Genomic DNA, 27,826 nt, shown 5'->3' on the forward strand with positions numbered 1-27,826 from the left:
AGGCAGTAGTCAGCTAGGATGCAGCCTTGGCCATACTCATCTATAGTCAGTTTAATTTCACTGGTTGAAATAGACAATATTCTTCCTGCTTTGCCATTGTGGGGAAATGGTTTGTGCTGTCAAACATGCTTTATGTTCTTTTGGATAAACTTAATTGTCAGCTCTTGTAAACAGACACACAATAAGATTTCTGAGATAATTACATTTACATTTTAGTCATTTAGCAGACGCTCTTATCCAGAGCGACTTACAGTAGTGAATGCATACATATCATTTCATACATTTTTTTTTTTTTCTCCGTACTGGCCCCCCGTGGGAATCAAACCCACAACCCTGGTGTTGCAAACACCATGCTCTACCAACTGAGCCACAGGGAACACTTTGTTACATCAGCCTTATAATTAATTATCACAGAAAAATGTAAACAGGCCAAGAAAGTAGAAAGTGAATATCGAATTCCATTATCTCAGCCAATGTCGGCTGTAGGTTCAGAAACAGTTTGCATACTGGTCTGATAAGAACAAATGAGATAATGTGCTGAATCTAAGACTTTGTATTGGCATTTCTGGTGATTGCATACCAAATAATAAACATTAATCTAAGTCTCATCATTGCTTGATAATATGAAATATAGCCTACTGTGTGACTTTAGAGAATCTATGAAGAGGCTGTCTGATACTTTAGAAGAGTTATAACTTTGTTCTCAAATTGCACACTATGGACATTGCTGAACTGGTATAGTAAAGATGCAGACAGAATGGAATGGAATGGAATCTGGGGTTGGTGCCATGGCCATGTTTCATCAGCATTAGATTTTTTTTCTCGAGGTTGTAGAGTTCAGGTTATAGTGTGACAGCAGGAAGGAGGAGGTTTAAGAGTCTCTTGACACTGGCTCTGACACTGGCTCTGGCTCTTGTCTCTGACTCTGGCTCTGGCTCTGACCCTGTCTCTGGCTCTGACCCTGTCTCTGCAGAGAGGAGATGATGGATTATGTAAAGGACTATACTGCAGTCTGCACCAAAGTAATACTGAGATAATTAATGTAGTAGACCATACAGCAATCAAGCATGGCAGTATTTTCATTTAAAAACATCAAAACAGTGATACAATGTTGTTTACAAGTACAGGGTGTAATTTAGAGACAGTAACAGCAAGAGATAATGGTTTATGCAATGGATTGAAAATATATTGCATGCACAGTTTTGTAGACACTGGTCATTGTGCTGGAGATAATGAAAATGAGTTTGAAAAGTGTTGTAATTGCCCTTTAAGATTGTTTGCACAAACAGAGACTATTTGATTGATCTTAGTATACAAATTTGCTTCAGATAATTTGATATTACGTCAGTCATGTTTTGTGAGCATATGACACACAAGTAGAGCAACATATGATACATGAAGCCTGTGGTTGGCCTTGTGTACTGCACTAATGGTCCGCCCGCTGAACGGTCCTAAAGGGGAGACCGACAGAGAGGTCTATTAGTAGTGTGATAGTAACACAGGCAGGGTGAATACTACAGTGTTGGCTCACAGGTCCATATTTTATTACGCTGAGGTCGCCAGGATAGGGTCTGTGCGCAGAGTGCAGCCCGTTAAAAGGTTGTGGGTTCAAAGCCCTGCATCATTGACAAGTTACAGGATTCCCAGCTCCAGATGAGGGGTTGAGGAAAATTACATGAATTTGGAAAACTGATTATCAAATGGCTGGCCCAGAGAAATAGCCACAACCTCGAAATGCATGTGAATAGAGCTCATTTCCCAAAATCTGTAATTCAATTCAGAGCCATCCATATTAAATGGCGGCTGAATAAGGTGTATCTTGTCTCAGATGTACCTGTAATATGAGTGACAATTCAGAGGTGGGAAAATCAGAAAAGGTGTTTTGTTAACTAATGGGCTTGTTAAATATCAAATATTAGTGTCCTGATGTCACGGCTGTCGTAAGAACGGGACCAAGGCGCAGTGTACGTAGCGTTCCACATCTTTATTATAAAGTGAAACTTCAGCACAAACAAAACAATAAAGAACAAACGAAACGTGACGTTATGTAGTGCTCACAGGCAACTACACATAAACAAAAACCCACAAAACACAGTGGGGAAATGGCTGCCTAAATATGATCCCAAATCAGAGACAACGATAAACAGCTGCCTCTGATTGGGAACCATACCAGGCCAACATAGAAATAGGACAACCTAGATTACCCACCCTGCCATATGAGTTCTGTTATACTCACAGACACCATTCAAACAGTTTTAGAAACTTTAGGCTGTTTTCTATCCATATATAATAAGTATATGCATGCCCTAGCTTCTGAGTTTGATTAGTAGGCCGTTGAAAATGGGAACGATTTTTTTTCAAAATGCGCTGTGGCGCCCCCTATCCTAGGGTATCCTCAAGAGGTTAATTGGGGAGGATGGGCTTGTGGTAATGGCTGGAGTGGAATAAGTGGAATCTTATCAAAAACATCAGACACATGGTTTCCATGTGTTTAACGCCATTCCATTTACTCCGTTTCAGCCATTATTATGAGCCGTCCTCCCCTCAGCAGCCTCCACTGGTCATTACATAGGGAGAGAGAAAGCATTAATAGATAACATTAAGCCTGGCTGCTGTGGGCTGATTACAGAAGACGAGCGATAGAGGTCTAATTGCTGCTCTGTGTGTGTGAGCTGAAGGGCCTGATGATAAAGAGGACTATGATCTCTTCATTAACAGGGTCTACCTCCAGGGACAGACACACACAGGAAGGGTCTCAAGAGAGAGGCATTGTGTGATAAAGGCTTTCAGCAGTCAGTCAGTCCGACAGTCAGTCAGAAAATGAGACATAATGAGGGTTGAATGCAGTGTGAGACAGAGAGATACCTGAATTGAGTTGAGTGATATCTGCCACTTGTATCCCTTTCAGAGTAGGCTCCGATAAGATTATGCAAAATCTAGACATACAGTAACCTCCTGGAAGCTCATATTTTTATGACTTCTAAGATGACGGTGCCTGATGATTCCTTATTGATAATGTGTGAGCCTTGGCTTCCTCAAATGCTTTATTCAAAGGCCCTGCTAAAGCAATTATACACAAGAGGGCGTGCTAAACTACTTTTTTAGCACGGATGTGCTGCAGTCATAGGTACGAGGCGGAGCCGACTACAGACTATTGCTTTTCGACAAGGGGTTACCAATTAAATAAAAAACATTCTTTTGATAAATGTATTCATAGGCAACTATTTCATCCCTTAACAAAAATATAGGCCTAGTCCCGACATCTATGGTTGCTTGCCAAGCCGGCTGGCCATTCATTCAATCGGTCAGGTTGCCATGCTGGCTGGCAACGCTCTTATCTTTTGCATGCCAGCTAGCCTACTAAGGCTAACAATCACTTCATTCATCTTGGGGCGGCAGGCAGCCTAGTGGTTAGAGCATTGGGCCAGTAACTGGAAGGTTGCTAGATTGAATCCCTGAGCTGACAAGGTAAAGATCTGTCATTCTGCCCCTGAACAAGGCAGTTAACCCACTGTTCCTAGGCTGTCAATGTAAATAATAATTTGTTCTTAACTGACTTACCTAATAAAGGTAAAAAAATAAAAATAACTGTTGCTGGTAAGACAGCAATCTAGCTGCATTTCATTTCGTTTGACCTGCTTTTTTATTCACATTTCTTTCTATTAGTATATCCATAAAAATGATGCTGATTCATGACTTCGACTGGTTGAGAAAATACGTCTGCCTCGTCCTGACACGTTAATCTTCAATAGGACAGTGGAGATCAAATTTCAATATTGAAACAATGTTGCAAACGTCGAGAGACAGACAGCAATATTTGTACAAACCCTGTTGTTGCATACCATATGTTAGACTAGAAGCAAGGATAAATAATGTCTCTATGCTTTTTTGCAATGGAGATGAAGTTAATGGATTGGCTGGCTGGGCTGATGGGACAGTGGATCCGCTGGCATTTCTCAGATGGATCTGAAAACAAGATGCCCAACATAGGCTTACCAATGCTAAACAGGTTTATTAGTATGGCTTAGAACGCTCTCAACCAATCACAAGGCAGTTAACCCACTGTTCCTAGGCCATCATTGTAAATAAGAATTTGTTCTTAACTAACTTGCCTAGTTAAAAAGGTTAAATAAAAGTTAAAAAAAAATAAAATGCTTGTTTAGACCAACCCGTTGTAACGGCCGTCGAAAGGAGTAGAGCAAGGCGCAGCGTGGTGAGTGCTGATCATTAACTTTTAATAGAACACTTTCAACAAAACAAGAAAACAAACGACAGCTAAACAGTTATGTCAGGAACATGAACTAAACAGAAAGTAACCACCCACAAAACCCAAAGGCTCCCAATCAGAGACAACGATATACAGCTGTCCCTGATTGAGAACCATACCCGGCCAAAACAAAGAAATACAAAACATAGAAAAAAAAACATAGAATGCCCACCCTAGTCACACCCTGGCCTAACCAAAATAGAGAACAAAAACCTCTCTATGGCCAGGGCGTGACAGCCGTTTTGAATTAAATATAATTTATGCATATCCAAATGGTGTTGCTAAGAAACATATTGACTGCTGTTGCTAGGATACTATAAATTGGTTCAAGTCAGCCAACAACCACTTTAGAATGTGTAGCTTTGAATGTTTATATTTTAATATAGATAAAAACATGAGTTATCTTGGCATATTTGTTTTCAAACAGATCACACCTTTGTTGGCAGGATTGCATTCCAGCTGGACAACAGAGACAGTGACACCGAGGAACGCTTTACTGTAGAATAGGCCCTGCGAAAGACTGAACATTCTAAGCAAAATCAATAATTCCACTTGAGCCTACTATAATGCCCATTTCCTGTCTATAAGGATAATGTTACACTGTCAATTCCATAAAAACCACAGTTCACATAGTTCACAAATATCAAATAATATTTCATGACAACCTGACATCTGTTGTGTATGTACTTAGTCATTGTAATACATCACTATCATACCCTGGAATTGACAGAGGTATGGGATATAGGAAGTTAGACAAACATGAAGTTTGACTTGTTACACAAGTTTGACTTGTATTACCTCAACTGTATTATAAGAGACAGTTCACAGTGTTACACTGTCACTAGCACATTAGAGTGGCTGAAGAAAGGTTTGGGATTTTTAAACTCATCCCCTGCATGATGGAGTCTGAACAGTGACAGACAGGTAAAGGCAATGTGCTGCCTGCATCAGTAGAACTCCTTTGGTCCTGCTCCTGACCCAGTTAGACAGAGCGTCAGAGAAAATGAAAGAAAAGATTGAATCTCATTCGCATTAGTGAGGCTTGAAAGCAGTCAGAACATGAGGCAGTTTTTCAGTCATGGATACAGCCATTCAGCGGCTGCTATGTTGCAGAGACTTTACAAGACTGGGATTAGATCTACTGCTGGAGAAAATTAATGGAGGAGACGAGGACCCTCCTCTCAAAGGAGCCAATGATTGAGCTGTATCTCTTCCATTGTGTGTGTGTGTGTGTGTGTGTGTGTGTGTGTGTGTGTGTAAGGTAAGTCAGGGGAATCCATACACTGTGAAATGAAGTCTCTGCTTTTCTTTGTCCTCTGTGCACATTCCATGGCTGTGTGAGTTTCTTGAGCCTCAGTGAGTTCAGAATGCTGAGAGGAACCTTACAGAAGCTTGTATCATCCCCTTCTAATCTACAGTAGAAGGGGATGATACTGCTCTGCAGCAGTTCTACCAGAAAGGACATTTCTTACAATGTCATTTCTCACCCCTTCAGCGAAGATAAAAACCTGTTAAGGTCCACCTTCATGTTCCATGGTTAGCGGATTAAATTATTTAAAATGGTTCTACAAATAAACTGAAAGGCTATTATCTGATTAATCTGCCAGAAATTATATAAATATTTTAAGCAATGTAGATATTGGTATTCCAAGATTGTCTCTCTAGGAGAGAGTCATATAGATTGAATGCAAAGTGTATTTTCCAAATGAAGTCTTCAATAAGAAAAGGTTCAACCTTTGACTGTCAATATGGGAAAATGACATACTGTAAAGGTGTGGATTAAAGTAGGAAGACCATCAATTCACCAGAGAGGTATTTCAATGATGTACAACCCAGGCCTAGAAAAACCCTTTAGGTACACCAGAGGCTCTCTTGACAATATCTCCACATCCATACCATGAGACTGGAGAGGTTGTGACGTGATAAGGTTGGACCCAGGTGCAGAGAAGAGACCAGATGAGGAATCAGTGGTTAAGGATAAAGAACCCAAACTAACACTCGAACTAAGGTAGTCCAGTGGACGAGTTCGGCAGTGTGTTGTGAGCATACTCCGCCCAGACGAGGAACTTGCTCCAGTTGCTGGCCTGGGTGGAGACGAAACAGCGGGGGAACATCTTCAACTCCTGGTTGGCCTGCTCCGTTTGCCCATTCTGCTGTGGGTGGAATCCCGAGGAGAGACTCACCGAGGCCCCCAACAGGGAGCTGAAGGCTTTCCAATACCGTGCGACGAAATGGGGCCCACAATCCAAGACAAAGTCCTGGGGAAGTCCGTGTAGTTGAAAGACATGGGTAATCATGAGATTAGCAGTCTCCTTCGCTGAGGGCAACTTGGGGAAGGTAATGAAATGGGCTGCCTTGGAGAACCGATCAACGACCACCAGGATACCACCAGGATAGTGGTAAGCCCTTGGAATGGTGGTAACACTGTGATAAAGTATACGGACAGGTGGGACCAGAGTCGGCTGGGGATGGGCGGGAGTACAAACGGCCCCGGGGAGGTGTAGAGCCTGGTAGGAGTTCTATGGCACAGTCGTATGGCCAATGGGGGGGGGGGTGGCTTGCCTCTTACTGAAGGCCTCCCGGAGGTCGAAGTATTCGGCAGGGAGAGCGGAGAAGTCTTGGTCTTCAATGGATGCAGGAGGACACGGCGAGGCTCTTGGTGGGGGTCTTAGACAGTTAGTCTGGCAGTCCTTACCCCAGTCTAGTAGGTGTCCCATAGAACAGGAGAATAGTGGGTTATGTAGTGCTAGCCAGAGGTACTCTAGGATAAGGGGGTTCTCGGGAGCAGTGATCAAAACAAAAAGTAAGAGTCTGAGTGGTTCACCCCAACCTGCAGTAGAATGGGTTTGGTCTGATATTCCACCTGACCAGAGCCAATGGGTCATCCATCAAGGGCTTGAATCTGCAGAGGGATGGGACACTTCACGCAGGGGATTTGTAATTCTCTGGTCAATGAAATTGTCTGCGGCCCGGAGTCCACGAAGGCTTGAATCTGGTGCTGACGGTTGTCCCAGTGGAAGGTTGCGGGGTAGTGACTGATGGTGACAGGGTAGCTGGGAGGTAACTGCACAGCCTGTCAGGGTCTCCCCTTGTTCTGGCAAGCCTTGGCATTTCCCGTCAGCTCTGGGCATGTAGCACGGAGATGGCCGAGACCTCCGCAGTAGAGGCAGCAGCCTTCGTGCATGAGCCTGTCATGCACCTGTCGGCTCAGACGTGTACGTCCCAGCTGCATGGGCTCCTCAGTGCTGTGTTCGGGGGGCTTGGGGTGCTCAGGAAACCGGGATACTGGGGTGGTGTCAAAAAGGCGCTGTCTCACGCGTTCTCAGAGGAGGTTGTCGATCCTGATTTCCTGCGTTATCAGGGACTCAAGGTCCTCTCCCAGTTCCCAAGGGGCCAGTTCATCATTGATGGAGTTAGACAAACCTTGGTGGAAAGCAGTGACCAGGGCCTCTGTATTCCACCCATTCTTAGCGGCGAGGCTGCGGAACTCAATGGCGAAGTCAGCCACAGGTCTGGCCCCTTGGAGGATGTTGAACAGTCGGCTGGCTGCTTCTCGTCCGCTGACTGGTTGGTCAAAGACTCATGACAGCTCGACAATGAAGGCTAATATGGAGCTGCAGGATAGTGGCTGCTGTTCTCACACCGCCGTTGCCCACGCCAGGGCCTTGTGCGAGAATAGAGAGGTGATGTAGCTCAATCATGGCTCGATCGGTGTGGAATGAGGTGGACTGTAGTTCAAACACCAGAGAACCCTGAGTGAGAAACCCCTTGCATCCTCCCGGGTGGCCGTCATACCGCTCAGGGGTTGGGATCTTGGGTTCCCGGTGCAGGTTCCCTGGAGGAACTACGGGGACGCCTGTAGCACTGGGCGAAAAGAGACTTGGACATTGGCTCCTCCTGGTTTGAGGTTGGACTGTGGTTCAACCCTACCTACACGTACAAATGACCAAATTATCAAATTACATTCTTGATCTGGGTGATCTCTGCTGGGTCCATGTTTGGGCAGAAGCTTGCTGTGACATGGTAAGGTTGGACCCAGGTGCAGAGAAGAGACCAGACGAGGAATCAGTGGTTAACTTCTTTGGGATAGGGGGCGGTATTTTGACGTCCGGATGAAAAGCGTGCCCAAAGTAAACTGCCTGCTACTCAGGCCCAGAAGCTTGGATATGCATATAATTGTTGATTTGGATAGAAAACACTCTAAAGTTTCGAAGACTGTTAAAATAATGTCTGTGAGTATAACAGAACTGAAATGGCAGGCGAAATCCCAAGGACAAACCATCAAAAAATAAAAACATTCAGCATACCACTGATTTCAATGCCTGGCACTTTTATAATAGGGGGCGAAATCGTCTCCGATTGCAGTTCCTAGGGGTTCCACTAGATGTCAACAGTCTTTAGAAAGAGTTTCAGGCTGGTTTTTGGAAAAATGAGGGAGAAGTTGTAGTTTTTCTAAGTGGCTCCCATTTTGGCTGTAGTGTTTCCAAGCGCATGGCCGAGAGAGCGCGTTCTTTTTGTTTATCTCCGGTAAAGACAATAACGATTCTCCGTCTTAAATTGTATTGTTTATTTGCCTATTAGGGTACCTAATGTTTGATTATAAATGTTGATTGACTTGTTTGGATAAGTTTATTGGTAACGTTTGGATTGTTGACTGAAGCGCGTCAACTAAACTGAGTTTTTATGGATATAAACAAGGACTTTATCGAACAAAAGGACCATTTGTAATGTAACTGGGGCCTTTTGGAGTGCCAACAGAAGAAGATCTTCAAAGGTAAGGCATATATTAGATCGCTATTTCTGACTTTCATGTCGCAACTCCCTTGTTGAAAATGATTTGTTATGCATTTGTGTGCTGGACGCTGTCCTCAGATAATCGCATGGTTTGCTTTTGCCGTAAAGCCTTTTTGAAATCTGACACCTTGGCTGGATTAACAACAAGTTAAGCTTTATTTTGATGTATTGCACTTGTAATTTCATTTGGCACTCTGCCATTTCACCGGATGTTGGCCAGTTGGGACGCTACCGTCCCACGTATACATAAGAAGTTTAAGGATGAACATAATAGTTTACTTAGAAACGGTAGCTACACAGTACACTTGAAAAAAGTATTGAAAACTCACTCAGGAAACAAGCGCACGCGCACACAGTAAACAATTCAAGCTTCTGCAAAGGACAACAGAAAACACACCTCTTTTAACAGGGAAATCAAAATGACTAAATTGGACAGACCTAAGTGTCCTTAATGTCTCTAGGACGGTCTCTGCCACCCTCTGGTGACAGGTGGAAGCCTGACAGAGGTAACTGGATTCTGATGAATACACACAATCAGTACAGAACTGCTCAAGCATGACTTAAATACATCAATATCCACCTGTCAGTCAAGCCACAGTAAAAACAGTGAAAGCAGTAGTAGTAAAAGTAGTACTAAAAACAGAAGAGAGACAGGAAATGGGAGTTCTGCAGTTATCTCTGTGTGAAGTTGGCAGTGATAGTTTAGCAGAAATGTCTAAACGGGATCCTTGGGATGTCCCACCTCTGACGTCACCCCATTAAAGTTGACATTTAAAATGGTTAAGGTAAGGGTTAATGTTAGGGTTATGTAAGAGTTATGGTTAGGGTAAGGGTAGGGGTTAATGTTAGAGTTAGAGTTTAGGGTAGAGACGTTCCAAGGATACAGGATAGCGCTAGCAATAGTTTAGCAGGTGCAGAGTGATCTCCAGCAGGGTGTACCTTGTGCTGTTGAGATGACCGTATTACCGCCAAACCGGCAGTCACGAGTCATGAAGGCAGTCAAATTACAAATGACCGTTTAGTGTCTCTCTAATCACTCTGACATCAATTCAAATGTATTCGAAAATCTAATCAAACACTTCATGGCAGCCCATGAGCTCATGTTGCGCAACATTTACATAGGCTATGCAATTGTGGGGGAAAATAGAGTGATGGCCGCTAATAAAAAGAGGAGGATCCCATGAGCTTTTTATAGGCTAGGCCTACTATATTTATTTCTCAACTTTCTTAATATTAACCACATTGCTTATATTTACAACAGGAGTATAACCTACCTGGCTGGCATGAAAATAAACCATAGGGAAAGTGTCCTCCTTTCGCTATTTAAGTGCATAGATCACATGTATTTTTTCCCACAGCCCCTGTTTCAATACAGGTGCAGGATAATGGTCAATTTTAAATCATAACAAATGTCACACATATATTATTTAGTAAATGTAAAGACAAGATTAAATTAAGAATAGTCTGATGGGTGACAATGTCAGCCTATCACTTATTTGACTTATTAGACTCCTGAACAGGTAATCAAATGGCTACCCGGATTGTTTGCATTGTGTGCCCCCCCAACCCCTCTTTTTAAGCTGCTGCTACTCTCTGTTTATCATATATGCATAGTCACTTTAACTATACATTCATGTACATACTACCTCAATTGGGCCGACCAACCAGTGCTCCCGCACATTGGCTAACCGGGCTATGTGCATTGTGTCCCACTCAACCCCTCTTTTACGCTACTGCCTTTCTCTGTTCATCATATATGCATAGTCACTTTAACCATATCTACATGTACATACTACCTCAATCAGCCTGACTAACCTGGTGTCTGTATGTAGCCTCGCTACTGTATATAGCCTGTCTTTTTACTGTTGTTTTATTTCTTTACCTATCTATTGTTCACCTAATACCTTTTTTTTTTGCACTATTGGTTAGAGCCTGTAAGTAAGCATTTCACTGTAAGGTACCTGTTGTATTCAGCGCACTGACAAATAAACTTTGATTTGATTTTATATATTATCACTTGTGAATGATGTCCAGCATAAGAAACAATGCCTTTTTTTGCGACTTGTTAGAATCATAGTCGCACACCTCATGTAGCCTAGCCCATAGGCCTATATATTTTAATAGGTTTTGGCCAAATAACTTCCTAAAATTAAGCACATTAATCCGCTTTACAAGGGATGTAGTCTAACTGGCATATATAAACAGTGTGTGAGTTTCAAGTTCAGGAATAATAATTTTCACCATAAAAATGCACCTTTATAATAAAAGCATTACATGCGGTCACTTTTGATAATGGTGTTTTCCACTAATGGAACATTCGAGCTTATAGCCTACTACCATGTGCGCATTGCTGCGCTTATAATGTGAAGAAATAGTCTAAGAGTTTATCAACATTTTAAGCTAAAGGTTCTGATCTGTTGCGTCAACCACATTGCATAAAAAAGTTATTTTGATGCTAGTGGTTGTATTAATTTGGGATCTATCGCATCCCACAACTGTCCCAGACTGGAAAATGTATTTCTCGCAAAGAATAGGTCGACTTTTGTACTATGGGGGATAGTGGATTGACATAGGCTAGTGCTTTTAGTGTTCTTTAGGCCTACTCATCTTGTTGGCTGACGAAAAGTAAATGTGGACAGTTCATCCAATATCTTCAATATGCACCTCGAAATTGGATAAGGACGCGTCCCTGATCTGTCTGTCCTAACTTGTAGCCTGTGAGAAAGACTCAATCACATGACTTAGAGCCGTGTGTGAGTGAGACACACTTCTGACTGCGCAGCACACTCAGGGAGAAGGGCACAACACAGCACTCCGGGCCGCAAAAGGCATGGATTTTTTAGGGTGCATTGCGGCCACAACGGGGATGCCGCCGTGAAATTCAAGGCATTATCAAGTGCTTGTCAAATTGTGAATGAGAGACTGACGAAGTGTGTACAGCCTGCGCAAAAAACAAAGCAGACCTCATACCTTTCAAGCGACTGTTTTCAAATCATCATTAGAGTCTCATCATGCAGCCTTACAATGTATTACAATTCTAAACATATAGCACAACGTTTGTCGAACAGCTAAAGTTACATTAATAACTCTAAATTAAGCATATGTGTACCTATTTTTTTTGTTAACTGCTTAACACAGAATAGTGCGCACTCCCTCAAATCGATTGGAGAAAATGTTTATATTTTATTCAGCTTTGTTCAATTGTATTCTTCATACTATAAAATAATATAAAATAATGCCACGGAATTATAAGCCAATCTTGTCTGCTAAATGAACTAGCGTAGCCCACAGTCATTTGGCACAGCTACATCAGGGCCTAACATCAGGACAACTCAGAGTATTCTTTTCTTCTGAAATAGACTACATTTTCTTCATATCATGCTTCTTTAGACCTGTCTAAAATAAATAATGGATTTATTGTGAAGGTGTAGGCTATATGTCATGGATTTATTTGACTTTTTAAAGTGGCTTGTAGGCTGTGTGTGGAAGCCAGGAGATGCTAAATGTGTTTATGTTAATTAACGGTCAATTACCGTGAGAATGACAGTTATTTGTTTGACAATCACCGGCTGACGAAATTTCGAGACCGCCACAGCCCTAGGTGTACTTCTCTCCCAGTGGACACCTCTCTCCACACCATCAGGTCAGCAGGAAGGTAACGACATACAATGCCCCCAAATACCACCAAATGAGTCCCATCTAGTGCCTAATTATAATTGCTGCTCACCGCCATTTTCCAGGCAATTGTAATCAGGAAGGGTGATTGGAGAAGGCCTGGCATTCTGAAATGATGATAAGGCTTTTGTTTGGACGGTGGAGAAGGCTGTACAATAAATACTTTTCAACGAGGGCTTTTTTCTATCGTCTTTGATTAAGACATGATGCAGCGCGGCTGTGTCTCGGGTTCCCTGTGCCTACTGTACTCCCTGCTACAGAGGAAGGTTACTGAGGAGTCATACTGTCCCCGCTCAGTGATTTAGTTTAATGATGCAGAAGAACTGCATTCAGTAAAACCACTGAACTGACAACCTGCCTCTTCAAAAGGGAGTAACGAGAAATATTATATTATTGCATGAAAGGAGTTCTCCACTGCAGTGCGGTAAGAAAAGAAAAGAAAGAAAGTCAATAGCCAAACTCCCCCGAAAGTCTGTTTCAATTCACATGGCGCTTATATTCCAGACAGGGATCACTTCTGGGATATAACTGCCACATTTCAGACAACTAACTACGAGTCTGCAGCACGGCAAACACGCTCCTGGAGCATCACTGAAGACAAAATGGGTGGAGAGAGAGAGGGAGGCTGTGGAGTCTGTCTCGCTGACTGGTGCCTTGAGCCACACAGAAAACCCCCAGAGAGGTTTACTGTAGAGCAGGAGGCTCCCAGGCTTAACGAAAGAGCACATTCCCTCTATTAGCCAGGGATGGGCCGGCCCACATAGTGCTGCTGCTCCACCATATATATCCTCCTCCTCCACACCCCAGACCCTGCTGCCGCCCAAACCATATCTCTCTCCCACACTCTCCCATGCTACCTACATCTCTCTGCTTCACATTCCCAACCTCCCTACACCCCTCACCCCCACTCTCCCAACCTCCCTATACCCCAGACCTCCACTCTCCCAACCCCCCTCTCTTCTAGCCTCCCTATGCCCCTAAATCACACTCTCCCATCCTCCCTACACACCTCTACCCCTCTCTGCCATCCTTCCCACACCCTCTACCTCTCTCTCCCATCCTTCCTACACCCCTCTACCCTATTGTCCCGTCCTCCACACCCCTCTACCCTATTGTCCCATCCACGTTGATACTTCAAAACAAGCTACTACAGCACTCTCTTAATGGATAAGGGAGACTCAAACTCAAAATAAACGTGAGAACAACGAGTTATGAAGAGACAGAGAGAGAATCCTTGAAAGCCTGACCTATTTCAAACTGATAAGATGTCATTTTAAACAGTGCTTGACTTGGGCAGGAGTTTACCGGAGCTGAGTACCAGCACCTCAAATGTTCTACTGTTTGAGTTCCTGTTCCTCTTAAAGAATATTAGCTCTAAAGTATAGTGGCACTCCTGCACCCAAATGTAAACAGTACCGCACCCAAAATGAGCACCGGCACCTATTTCAGTCCAAGTCAAGCACTGATTATAAACACACAAAGTGACAGCATGTCATATTCTCTCACTTCCCTCCACACTGGTGAAGAAAAGAGTTGAGACAAGAGCAAAGATTCTTCTAATCTCAACATTCAATTCACTGGTACTATTCATCAGGCACTAACAATTCAGTCATCATTATGTTGGGCTGTAATTGGACTGAATGAAAGTTAAAGATATTATCGGGGGGGAAATCTGATCATAAGTCAGTTTGTAAAGCAGTAGGATTGGCTGGCTGGTCTAGTACCTGATGGGCATTGCTGATACTGCATTGATGCATATGTATGGAAATTAGAATCAAGTAGATTCAAACTAAAAATGATAGCTTCTAGGGTGTCATGTGTTAGCAGCACCACAGCCCAACCACAACACAACCACAACAAAACCACAACAGAAGGTGAAGCGTAAGATGAAAACAAACCAAATCAACCTTCCAGATAGAGGGGGCAGTCTCTCTAGAGGTCCCTGACCTCAATGAATTATAGATTACAGGATTCAATCTTTTTTAGTTTCTATTCCCAAAAGTAAATGGGGTCTCTCTCTTGTGTAGGGGGATATGATAGAAACTGCTGCTGCAGTGAGCAAGAGAGAGAAGGAGATAGAATAACTGTGGTGCCCCTAACCAAATACATTACATCCCATTGATTTATGGCTAGGCTGGAGAGGGAATTCAAACAGAATTCTTTATTAAGGTTGCTGGTGTGATTCTGTGTTGTCGTGTATGGTTTTATTTTTACATTAACACTGGATACACTATATCAATAAGGTCAAAAAAACATATGCAGGACTGAAGAAAGCTAAGTTATAAAACCTGACCTCTGCATCCAACTTTAAAGCGAACTCTACTTGAAATCGGCACATAACTAATGAATGCTGTGCAGCTGTTGCTAAATTTGGTGTGACCCACTGTAGTAAGGTTTGTAAATAAAACATACTATACAATGAACTTGATAAATGATAAATAAATCAACCTTTGTCTTTGATTTCCTGTGTCCTATCTCCCCATGCTCTGTGATCAGACAGAACAAGATGGATGACTACATGCATCTTTAGGAAAGGTAGAATGTTCTCCATTTGGCTTTCATCAATTTTGTCATGGAAGTTTGGAGAAGGAGAAATTATATAAAGAAGGCAAATTGAGACACATACATCTGAGACACATACAGTGTGTCTGATCCATATCCATGTTCAGCCACGTTTCCAAGAAACATAGAATATTACAATTCTGGTCCCATTGATAGGATAGTCTCGAGCGATTGTACAATCGAGTGATTGTACGTACTCCAATAGAATGGAGTGCAGAGGCGGCTTATTTGCTTGCCAACGTAGTCTCATCAGGATACCAGCACGTTTGCCTCTCTTGCGCCGTCACTTCCTCTTTCGATTCCCAGGGATTAGGGCCTGGTCCGGAGTAAGCAGAACGTCCAGAGCTGCCGACTCATTGAAGTAGAAATTGTAATCCAAATCTAGGTTAGTGATAGATGTTCTGATGTCCAGAAGCTGTTTTCAGTCATAGGAAATGATGGCGGAGACGTTATGTACAAAAAAGTTAAGACCAGCGTAAAACAAAAATGCAAAATAGCAGAAATGGTCAGGAGCCTGTAAAACGGCTGCTATCCACTGCAGCGCCATCTGACCAGCATGAAATTCATATTGACTGTTGCCACTGACTACTACAGTATAGAAGCTATGTTTGGTTCGAATAAACCTGACATCATATCTAAAGGTGCTTTAGACTGCCATCGTATCATCACACCTTAAACAAATCTGTTTCTACAGACCTTATGGATAGATTCCATTCAATTTTGGATCAAAATATGGTCCATCTATACCCAGATTCAGAACTTAACCAATTAGCAACCATTGAATTGTAATATACATTCAGCATCTGATATGACTTTGAGCTCTTGGCATGGAGAATTACATGAAACCATATCTAGTATTCCTGGATCATCAGTGAACAACACATGAATGATTCTGCAAGGAGAACGTTGAGGGTCTGAGAGTGCCATCAAACATGCACTATAATGTACAGTACATCTCGCTGGTTTTTCAATACATTGCCTAGACCGGACAGCAGCAGCAGTAAGGCGAGGGATGGAGGGGTCTGGTGTGCAATCACTAATGTTAAGGAAGGCTCAAATTTTTGCTTTCGTGAGTTAGAATACCTCATGATAAGCTGCAGACCACACTATAGTATTTACCAAGAGAGTTTGCAAAGGCTGATATGGCGGACTGAAGATGGCGGTGCAGAATGCCTCGTGAATGCCTCATAAATGCCTATTGAAAAAGTTTAGAAATATATGTCCCTAAAAAAGACCAAATAATAGTACTTTTACGCTGATCTGCTCACTCGTGGGCAACAACATCCAAACTGGAAAATAACTCACACTAACTTGTAAGGCTAGAGAATTTTATAGACAAACACTACCAATGCAGTCAAAATAAAAACATGGCGGAGACTCTTCTACTGACACGAATTACCTTCTTTCACCACCCTGTACGATAAGCGTGGAAAAGAAATTGCTAAAATCTATAAATGATAAATTAGGCGACCTTGAGTTAGTCCGTAAAGATATACAAGAGACGAAGGCGAGCCTTGAAATGAATGATGAGAAAGCTGCGACACTGGAAAAAGAAACTAAAAAGCTGAAGGGTACAGTCAATGTCATCGAAGCTGACGTTAATGAACTTAAAAGAGAGAACAAGTTGTTAAGAGAATCCCTATATATATAGATATACAGACTAGATCAATGCGCAAAAATCGTAGAAAGACGCAAAGTACTGTATCCACTTTTCAAAAACAATAGACTAAAAGGGAGATGTGTAGCTCTTGTAGTTGATAAGCTATACATTGATAACCAACTGTTCCAAGACACCAAGACTACTCCATGGCTATTCTAGACAAAATCCAACACTATTAATGATAGGGATTGTAATAAAAACTTCTTTTTTTTAAAAAGGATCTATTATTGAAGTTAGGAAATGTTATACAATTATTTTGTATTCAATTTTTTATGTATAGTATTTATAAATAGATAAAAGATAGGACAATTCATGAAATAATAAATCCCCAATTACAAAGAACTAGAACACAAAAGTACCCAAAGCTCGAAATTAGGCATGAATCAACAAGCTACAAATAAAAACACGACATAAAATGCACAGTATGTGGGTATGTATGGGTGTATATGTGAGGGGAGTGCGGGTGTGTAGGAAGATGGAGTGCCTGTGTGTTTTGTGTGATTGAGATAAGTGAGTGAGTAAGGAAAATGGTTACAAATGTCGGACACCATGTGTGTTTGCGAGTAGGACTTGTGACAGAGTGTGAGTCTTTACTTTTGTGCAGATATGGGATTTACATTTTAAAATATAGCTTGTTCATTTTTTTTCCTATCATGATGGAACGGTGCCAACCCTATATCCTAGACACCCACCTGAGCGACCCACCCACTAAGGAGGAGTCCTTGTTTTATAGGTCTTCTGCAAGTAGCCTACGCAGCCATGACAGAAAGGTGAACGTGGTGTAGGTCGATCTATGGGTGGAAGGGGAGAGAAGGGCAGAGGTGTTAGTTTGGGAGTGGTGGCGTGAGCGAGTGTATGAATCTTTGAAGTTTTTGTCTAGAAAGTCCAAGCTGCTTGATAAGGACTCCATGAAAGTGCTAGCTACTGCCCTCATTCAATGCCATTTTGACTATGCTAGTACTTCCTGGTTTGGGGGCTTATCTAAACTTAGGGGAAGCTCCAGATAGCCCAGAATAAGTTGATCAGGGTAGTATTGAAGGTGAGTCCACGTACTCACATAGGCAGGAGCTGCTTTCAGGAACTAAACTGGCTGCCTGTTGAGGCTAGGGTGTCCCAGATTAGACTAGGTTTAGTTTACAGGAGTATTTATGGTCCTGTGCCCAGATATCTAAGTGATTACTTTCCTCGTGTTAGGGATGCACACAATCACAGCACCAGATCAGGTGTTGCTGATGTGTGCTTATACAGGTTCAGGAGTAATGCTGGGAAAGGTACTTTCTTGTATACTGGAGCCTCAGAATGGAATGAGTTGCCTCTGCCTATAAAAACAACGTCCTCTCTGGACAGCTTTAAAAATAAAGTAAAAATATGTTTGATGTCCTCTGTGCCCATATGAATAACCCCTATGATGTATCTGGAATGATGTTCTTCTTTTATGTTTTTGTTTTATGATTTCACTGCCATATTGTGTTCGATCTTGTCTAGCCATCTTGTCTCAAGAGGACCACAACGGAAATAAGTCTCAGACTTTATTGTGTGTTATCCTCGATGATTTTATTCATGTTCATGTATGGCTTTTAAGTTTTATGTGTGCTTGTTTTTTTTAAATGGTCGAATTAATAAACGAAACTAAATCCCACGTCTGTTGACAAAAATGTAGAATTCCTACTGCCAGCCCTATTCACATTAATGGATATATATAGGCTTAAGTATCCTGACCTAGTGAGATATAAATGGCGGAGGCTCAATCAAGCTAGTCATATTTACTACTTACGTATGTAATTGGGGGGAGGGGGGAGGGTTGTAGGTCGATCTATGGGTGGAAGGGTAGAGAGGGGCAGAGGTGTTTGTTTGGAAGGGATAGGGTGAGTGAGTGCATGCATCCCAAATCTGTTGACAAAAATGTAGAATTCCTTCTGCCAGCCCTTGTTATATGTAACAATCTTTCGTAGAAGTGCTTACATTAGTAAGCATATTATTTGTCAATTGTGGGAATAAATTAAGATATGCAAATGTTTCAATATATATCATTCACATTTTAGTCATTTAGCAGACGCTCTTATCCAGAGCGACTTACAGTAGTGAATGCATACATGTCATACATCTTTTTTTTCTCTTCTCCATACTGGTCCCCCATGGGAATTGAACCCACGACCCTGGTGTTGCAAACACCATGCTCTATCAACTGAGCCACACGGGACCTATCACTTAAAGGCCCTAGGAACCACGTGTACAGAGATGGTCAGCCAGTCACTGAGACGACTACCCAACCTGGGATGGGGGGAGGTTTTAGCGGGTGGAATATTGGAGGGCAATTAGAGGTTTACTAAGTCACAGCTACAGTATGCTTAACAGTGCAAATATCATGGTACAGCTATATAGACACTCAATTATCATGGTACAGCTATATAGACACTCAATTATCATGGTACAGCTATATAGACACTCAATTATCATGGTACAGCTATATAGACACTCAATTATCATGGTACAGCAATATAGACACTCAATTATCATGGTACAGCTATATAGACACTCAATTATCATGGTACAGCTATATAGACACTCAATTATCATGGTACAGCTATATAGACACTCAATTATCATGGTACTTTTTAATGGTAAGTTTACAAATATATATTATGGTAAGTATAATCGAAACATGTATCTCATTGTGGTAAATGGTGAAATAAGTATAGCTAGTTATAATTGTAATGGCTTAGCAGATAATAAGACAAGACAAATCAGTCTTTACCTGGCTAAAAGAGAAGGAATATAATATCTATTGTTTACAGGAAAGACAAAGTTGCATGGAAAAATGACTGGGGAGGGGCAAAATATATTTCTCCCATGGGCAAAGAAACTCTAAAGGGGTAATGATATTAATTAACAATCATTTTAATCCAAATGTGCAAACTGTTCAAACAGATATACAAGGAAAGTGGGCCCTTTTAAAAATGCTATTGGACCATAAACATATTTGGCTCATTAATCTATATTGTCCAAATAATGATGATCCACTCTTCTTTGAAAATATATATATAATAATTTATCGATCTTACAGGCAATACATGACTAAATTATTATGGTGGTAGATTAAAATACGGTTTTAAATACCTCAAAGGACCGTAAAGGAAATCAGACTACGAACGATCACCCTCATGTACTTAAGGAAAATATGAATATTATGGATATATTCAAATTAGTGGATATACGGAGGCTTAAATATCCTGACCTAGTGATATATACATGGCAGAAGCTCAATCAAGCTAGTTGTCTTGACTACATTCTTATGTAATTTTCGCTGCACCAAAAGTTAAAAGAGTGTTGATAGGGGACAGAATGTGGTCGGATCGTCCAATAATTGGTAAACACATTACACTTACAGAATTTCAGCGAGGGCGAGGATATTGGACATTTTATCAAAGCCTACTGGATGACAACTTGTTTTTAACCAAGACAGAAGAATTTATAACTGACCTACATAACATAGGTACAGCAGATCCTCTTATTGTATGGGACACATTTAAAATGTGCCTTTAGAGGCCATGCAATTCAATATTCATCTTTTAAACAAAAACAATTTAGGTCAAAATAGTTAGAGAAATAGGGACCTCCCGAGTGGCACAGCAGTCTAAAGCACTGCAGTGCTAGGGGCGTCACTACATACCCTGGTTCAATCCCAGGCTGTATCACCCCTGGCTGTGATTGGGAATCCCTTAGAGCAGTGCACAGTTGTCCTGTTGTGGTGGGCTGGGAGCCTGCAGGCTGACCCCGGTCGTCAGTTGAATGGTGTTTCTTCCAACACATTGGTGCTTCCGGGTTAAGCGGGCAGGTATTAAGAAGCGTGGTTTGGCGGGTCATGTTTTGGAGGACGTATGACTCGAGCCAGATGCAATATGGGGGAAAATGCACCAAATTATTTTTTTATCATCTTCACCATAGAAATGCTACCAAAAATAATTTACAGAAACTTGTTACAAATGATGGAGTCATCCATGAAAGAAGAAGCAAAGTACTGTAAGCATATGTTTTCATTTCAGTCTACTCCATCTCCACCAATTGAAGTTAATTGTCAGGATTTTTGGGAAAAATTGACAGCTATACAGAAAGACTCATGTGAAGGAACTTCTAGATGACATTAAAGCCTATGTGAAACTAGATCTGGTAATCATAGCTGACGGTGAAAAGCCTTTGATAAAGAACGACTGGAATTTATATATAAATGCCTGGACTATTTTATCTTTGGAGAATCTCTTATACAATGGGTTAGTTATGTTTAGTAACCGCATGTGTAAAATAGTAAATAATGTCTACTTCTCAGAAAGTATTAAATTGTCAAGAGGAGTAAAACAAGATTGTCCACTATCGGCATATCTATTTATAATGGCCATCAAAATGTTAGCCATTAAAATCAGATCCAACAATAATATCAAGGAGCTAGAAATCCAGGGCTTAAATATAAAAGAGTCGTTGTGCGCTGATGATTCATACCAATCAAAAGTTTGGACACACCTACTCATTCAAGGGTTTTTCTTTATTTTTACTATTTTCTACATTGTAGAATAATAGTGAAGACATCAAAACTATGAAATAACGCATATCACCCGACCTCAACCCAATTGAGATGGTTTGGGATCAGTTGGACTGCAGAGTGAAGGAAAAACAGCCAACAAGTGCTCAACATATGTGGGAACTCCTTCAAGACTGTTGGAAAAGCGTTCCAGGTGAAGCTGGTTGTGAGAATGCCAAGAGTGTATATTTTGATTTGTTTAACACTTTTTTTGGTTACTACATGATTTCATATGTGTTATTTCATAGTTTTGATGTCTTCACTATTATTCTACAAAGTAGAAAATAGTTTTAAAAAAAACAACAACCCTAGAATGTGTAGGCGTGTCCACACCCTTGACTGGTACTGTATATTTACAAAAACAAATACATATGCTAGAATCTATCTGCAATATTAATGTTGAGTTTTCATCTATATTTTTCGTAGCTGTCTATTTACCACCACAAACCGATGCTGGCTATAAGAGCGCATTCAATGAGCTGTGTAGGGCCATAAGCAAACAAGAAAATGCACATCCATTGGTGGCGCTTCTCGTGAACAGTGATTTTAATGCAGGGAAATGTAATTCCGTTTTACTTCATTTTTACCAGCATGTCACCCGTGCAACTAGAGGTGAAAAAACTCTTGATCACCTTTACTCCACACAAAGAAATGCATACAAGGCTCTCCTTCGCCCTCCCTTTGGCAAATCTGACCTCAAAAAGGAAGTACCAGTGATGCACTCAATACAGAAGTGGTCAATGAAGCGAATGCTATGCTACAGAACTGTTTCGCTAGCACAGATTGGAATATGTTCCGGGATTCATTCGATAACATTGAGGAGTTCACCACATCAGTCACCGGCTTCATTATTAAGTTCATCAACGATGTCGTCTTTTACAGTGACCGTACGTACATATCCCAACCAGAAGCCATGGATTACAAACAACATCCGCACTGAGCGAAAGTCTTGAGCTGCCACTTTCAAGCGGGACACTAACCCGGACACATAAGAAATCCCGCTACGACCTCTGACGAGCTATCAAACAGACAAAGCGTGAATACAGGACTAATATCGGATCCTACTACGCCGGCTCTGATGCTCATCGGATGTAGCAGGGCCTCCAAACTATCACAGACTACAAAGGGAAACCCATCCACAAGCTGCCCAGTGACGCAAGCCTGCCAGACGAGCTAAATGCCTTCTAAGCTCAGGTCTGTGGGATTGAACACCTTCCTATACAACTGGATCCTGAACTTCCTGACAGGCTGCCACCAGGTGGTGAGGGTAGGGAGCAACACATCTGCCAGGCTGACCCTCAACACGGGGGCACCTTAGGGGAGTGTGCTTGGTCCATTCCTGTACTCCCTATTCACCCACAACTGCATTGCCGCTCATGACTCCAACACCATCATTAAGTTTGCTGATGACACGACGGTGGTAGACCTGATCACCGACGACGATGAGTCAGCCTATAGGGAGGAGGTCAGTGACCTGTCAGTGTGGTGGCAGGACAACAACCTCTTCCTTCCTTAGCATCAGCAAGACAAAGGAGCTGACATCCCCATCAATACAATGTGAAAGCATGGAGTGGTGACCTGAACATGTCCTAGTTGGGAGTGAGATACATTACTCATGCATGCATTATTTGTCTCTCTGAGGTACATCTCATACCCTCTAACGAGACCAAAAACCTCCATTGAGTGGAGAAGAGAAAGGAGACTGTGGGGTAGGGAAAAGGGACATAGTGTGCCATGTGTTATCACAATGGAAGCAACAATGACCGCATACTATTGGCGGTAACACCTATCACAATAGTAAAGGGAACAACAAAAACAGATGTTATTGTGACAGTTGGTTGCATGACACACCCATCAAATTTCTTTACTGAAAAAATTATTTACACATTCTCATCAAATTATCAACACTGACTGTTGAAATATGTCCCTGAAACAGAACAAACAGAGGCACAGTAGGGATCAATCCCTTGGCTTTCCCCTCCAACACCTCTGGTTTACAGCAAAGCAGGTGAGGGCTTCTTGATAAGTGCCTCCTCTGTTACCGTGGTAACCCAGTAACCCTAGTCACCAGGTTTGATTAGGCGAGAGGTATAGATATTAAGTGCCACTAGAGTTCACACCGGGCCATGGTTAATATAACTTCACTGCTACACAGACAAAGATGCTGTGACTTCAGCAGTAAACAGAAAATAAGCAAGGAGCCATTGAGAATCTCATTTTCAGGAAACCTTATTCATGACCTCATCTAAGAAAAAGTAGTTGGATGAAACCTTGGTCCTGTACAAAACAACAGAAGCACTTAAGTGGACTTTGGGTTTGGACTGTGTGTCAGCATTGAAAACACGTTGAAGATACTCTGTCCCTCTGTCCCAACTGAAGAAAGGATGGAACATGATCCAACCGATACAGCATCAGCAACAGTGCCTTCAGAAAGGACTCACAGCCCTTTTTCACATTTTATTGTGTTACAACCTGAATTTAAAATGTATTATATTGAGATTTGTTTGTCACTGGCCTACACACTATATCCTATAATGTCAAAGTGGAATTATGTTTTCAACACTACAATAAGTATTCAACCTCTTTGTTATGGCAATCCTAAATAAGTCCAGGAATTTAAATGTTTAAATTTTACATTTTAGTCATTTAGCAGACGCTCTTATCCAGAGCGACTTGCATACATTTCATACATTTTTTTTCTTCGTACTTGTCCCCCGTGGGAATCAAAACCACAACCCTGGCGTTGCAAACACATTGCCAACACCATGCTCTACCAACTGAGCCACACCCTCTACCAACTGAGTCACATAATAGGTTGCATGGACTCACTATGTGTGTAATAATACCTCATTTCTGTATCCCACACCTTACAAATGGTCTCCCAGTTGACAGTGGCGGTTCTAGACCATTTCAACTGGGGGGACCAAGCTTGGGCCGGTTGTACTGTTAGATGGGCCAGTTACATTAGACGTTATTGTTGTCATATTGTTTTCTTCACTGCATTGCAGGCATTAGCAGGCAAAAGACCATGTTCCGCGTTCCCACTGTCTAATAACGGATGTAAAAAAATAACGATAGCAAAAATTAGTTATGTAAAAATGATTTCATACTCCACATTTAGGTGGGACACAAGGGGGTTCAAAATTGTTGTCACAGGGGCACTGCCCTTAACCAACAGCGCAGTTCAAGAAGAGTTAAGAAAATATTTACCAAGTAGACTAAAATAAAAAGTAATAATAAAAAGTAACACAATAAGAATAACAATAATCAGGCTATATACAGGAGGCACCGGTACAGAGTCAGTGTGTGGGGGTACAGGTTATTTGAGGTAATTTGTACATGTACAGTGAGGGGAAAAAGTATTTGATCCCCTGCTGATTTTGTACGTTTGCCCACTGACAAAGAAATGATCAGTCTATAATTTTAATGGTAGGTTTATTTGAACAGTGAGAGACAGAATAACAACAAAAAAATCCAGAAAAACGCGTGTCAAAAATGTTATAAATTGATTTGCATTTTAATGAGGGAAATAAGTATTTGACCCCCTCTCAATCAGAAAGATTTCTGGCTCCCAGGTGTCTTTTATACAGGTAAGGAGCTGAGATTAGGAGCACACTCTTAAAGGGAGTGCTCCTAATCTCAGTTTGTTACCTGTATAAAAGACACCTGTCCACAGAAGCAATCATCAATCAGATTCCAAACTCTCCACCATGGCCAAGACCAAAGAGCTCTCCAAGGATGTCAGGGACAAGATTGTAGACCTACACAAGGCTGGAATGGGCTACAAGACCATCGCCAAGCAGATTGGTGAGAAGGTGACAACAGTTGGTGCGATTATTCGCAAATGGAAGAAACACAAAAGAACTGTCAATCTCCCTCGGCCTGGGGACTGAAGGACTGAAATCCTTCACGGGGATCAATTACTTTTTTCCCTCACTGTATGTGGGGGGAAGTGACTATACATAGATAATAAACAAAGAGTAGCAGCAGTGTACAAAAGGGAGGGGGTCAATGTAAATTGTCCGGTGGCGATTTTATTAATTGTTCAGCAGTCTTATGGCCTGGGGGTAGAAGCTGTTGAGGAGCCTTTTTGGTCCTAGACTTGGCGCTCTGGTACCGCTTGCCGTGTGGTAGCAGAGAAAACAGTCTATAACTTGGGTGACTGGAGTCTCTGACAATTTTATGGGCTTTCCTGTGACACTGCCTAGTATATAGGTCCTGGATGGCAGGAAGCTTGGCCCCAGTGATGTACTGGGCCATTCGCACTACCTTCTGTAGCGCTTTACGGTCAGATGCCGAGCAGTTGCCATACCAGGCGGTGATGCAACCGGTCAGGATGCTCTCGATGGTGCAGCTGTAGAACCGTTTGAGGATCTGGGGACCCATGCCAAATCTTTTCAGTCTCCGGAGGGGGAAAAGGTTTTGTTGTGCCCTCTTCACGACTGTCTTGGTATGTTTGGACCATGATAGTTCATTGGTGATGTGCATTGTCCTGTTGGAATGTGAACCCTCACCCCAGTCTGAGGTCCTGAGCTCTCTGGAGCAGGTTTTCATCAAGGATCGCTTTGTACTGTGCTCCGTTCATCTTTGCCTCGATCCTGACTAGTCTCCCAGTCCCTGCGGCTGAAAAACATCCCCACAGCATGATGCTGTAACCACCATGCTTCACCGTAGGGATGGTGGCAGGTTTCCTCCAGACGTGACACTTGGCATTCAGGTCAATCTTGGTTTCATCTGACCAGAGAATCTTGTTTCTCATGGTCTGAGAGTCCTGTAGGTTCCTTTTGGAAAACTGTCATGTGTATTTTACTGAGGAGTGGCTTCTGCCTGGCCACTCTACCAAAAAGGCTTGATTGGTGGAGTGCTGCAGAGATGGTTGTCCTTCTGGAAGGTTCTTCCATCTCCACAGAGGAACTCTGGAGCTCTGTTAGAGTGACCACCAGGTTCTTGGTCACCTTCCTGACCAAGGCCCCTCTCCCACAATTGCTCAGTTTGGCCAGACAGCAAGCACTAGGAAGAGTCTTGGTGGTTTCGGTTTCAAACTTCCATTTAAGAATGATGGAGGCCACTGTGTTCTTGGGGACCTTCAATGCTGCAGAAATGTTTTGGTACCTTTCTCCAGATCTGTGCCTTGACACAATTCTGTCTCGGAGCTCTATGGACAATTCCTTCGACCTCATGGCTTGGTTTTTGCTCTGACATGCACTGTCATCTGTGGGACCTTATATAGACTGGTGTGTGCCTTTTCAAATCATGTCCAATCAATTGTATTTTCCACAGGTGGACTCCAATCAATTTGTAGGTGTTAAGGCTTGGTAATTGTGGAGGAGGAATGAGGCGCAGGAAGCAGCGAACACAGGGTAGTGGTGTTTTTAATATACACTCACAAAAAACAAATGTTCCCACACACAGGGGAGAAAATACATGCGGCGTACAACAACGTCGACATGAACACAAGCCGTCACACAAGAAACAATCATTAATCCCGCACGAACAGGAGCGGGCCAGCTAAACTAAATAGCCCCTCTAATGGCTAATTGACCACAGGTGTCACAAAATAAAAAAAGGGAAAAGCAAAAGGGAATCGGTGGCAGCTAATAGGCCGGTGACGACGACCGCCGAGCGCCACCCGAGCAGGAGGGGGCGCCACCGTCGGTGGGAATCGTGACAGTACCCCCCTCCTGACGCGCGGCTCCCGCAGCGCGCCGACACCGGCCTCGAGGTCGACCCGGAGGGCGAGGGGCAGGGCGATCCGGACGGAGGTGGTGGAACTCCCTCAACATAGATGGGTCCAGGACGTCCGCCGCCGGCACCCAGCACCTCTCCTCCAGGCCGTACCCCTCCCAGTCCACGAGGTACTGTAGGCCCCTCGCCCGGCGTCGCGAGTCCAGAATGGCCCGTACGCTGTACGCCGGGGACCCCCGATGTCCAGAGGGGGCGGAGGGACCTCCGGCACCTCATCTTCGTGAAGGGGACCAGCTACCACCGGCCTGAGGAGAGACACATGAAACGAGGGGTTAATACGGTAATAGGAAGGGAGTTGCAACCGATAACACACCTCGTTTATCCTCCTCAGGACTTTGAAGGGCCCCACACACTGCGGCCCCAGCTTCCGGCAGGGCACGCGGAGGGGCAGGTTCCGGGTCGAGAGCCAGACCCTGTCTCCCGGTGCGAACATGGGCGCCTCACTGCGGTGGCGGTCAGCACTCCTCTTCTGCCGCGCACTGGCCTCCTTTAGTGAGTCCTGGACGGCTCTCCAGGTCTCCTTGGAGTGCTGGACCCAGTCCTCCACCGC

At 42.8% G+C, this 27,826-nt stretch overlaps 1 protein-coding gene across 2 annotated transcripts in view; it reads right to left on the bottom strand.

Annotated features, from left to right (window-relative positions):
* LOC106560819 (N-terminal EF-hand calcium-binding protein 2) overlaps positions 1-27,826 on the bottom strand; it is a 151,234-nt gene that overhangs the window by 44,092 nt on the left and 79,316 nt on the right. The window lies entirely within an intron of this gene.

The sequence above is a fragment of the Salmo salar genome, chromosome ssa10 (genome assembly GCF_905237065.1).
Source record: "Salmo salar chromosome ssa10, Ssal_v3.1, whole genome shotgun sequence".
NCBI lineage: Eukaryota > Metazoa > Chordata > Actinopteri > Salmoniformes > Salmonidae > Salmo > Salmo salar.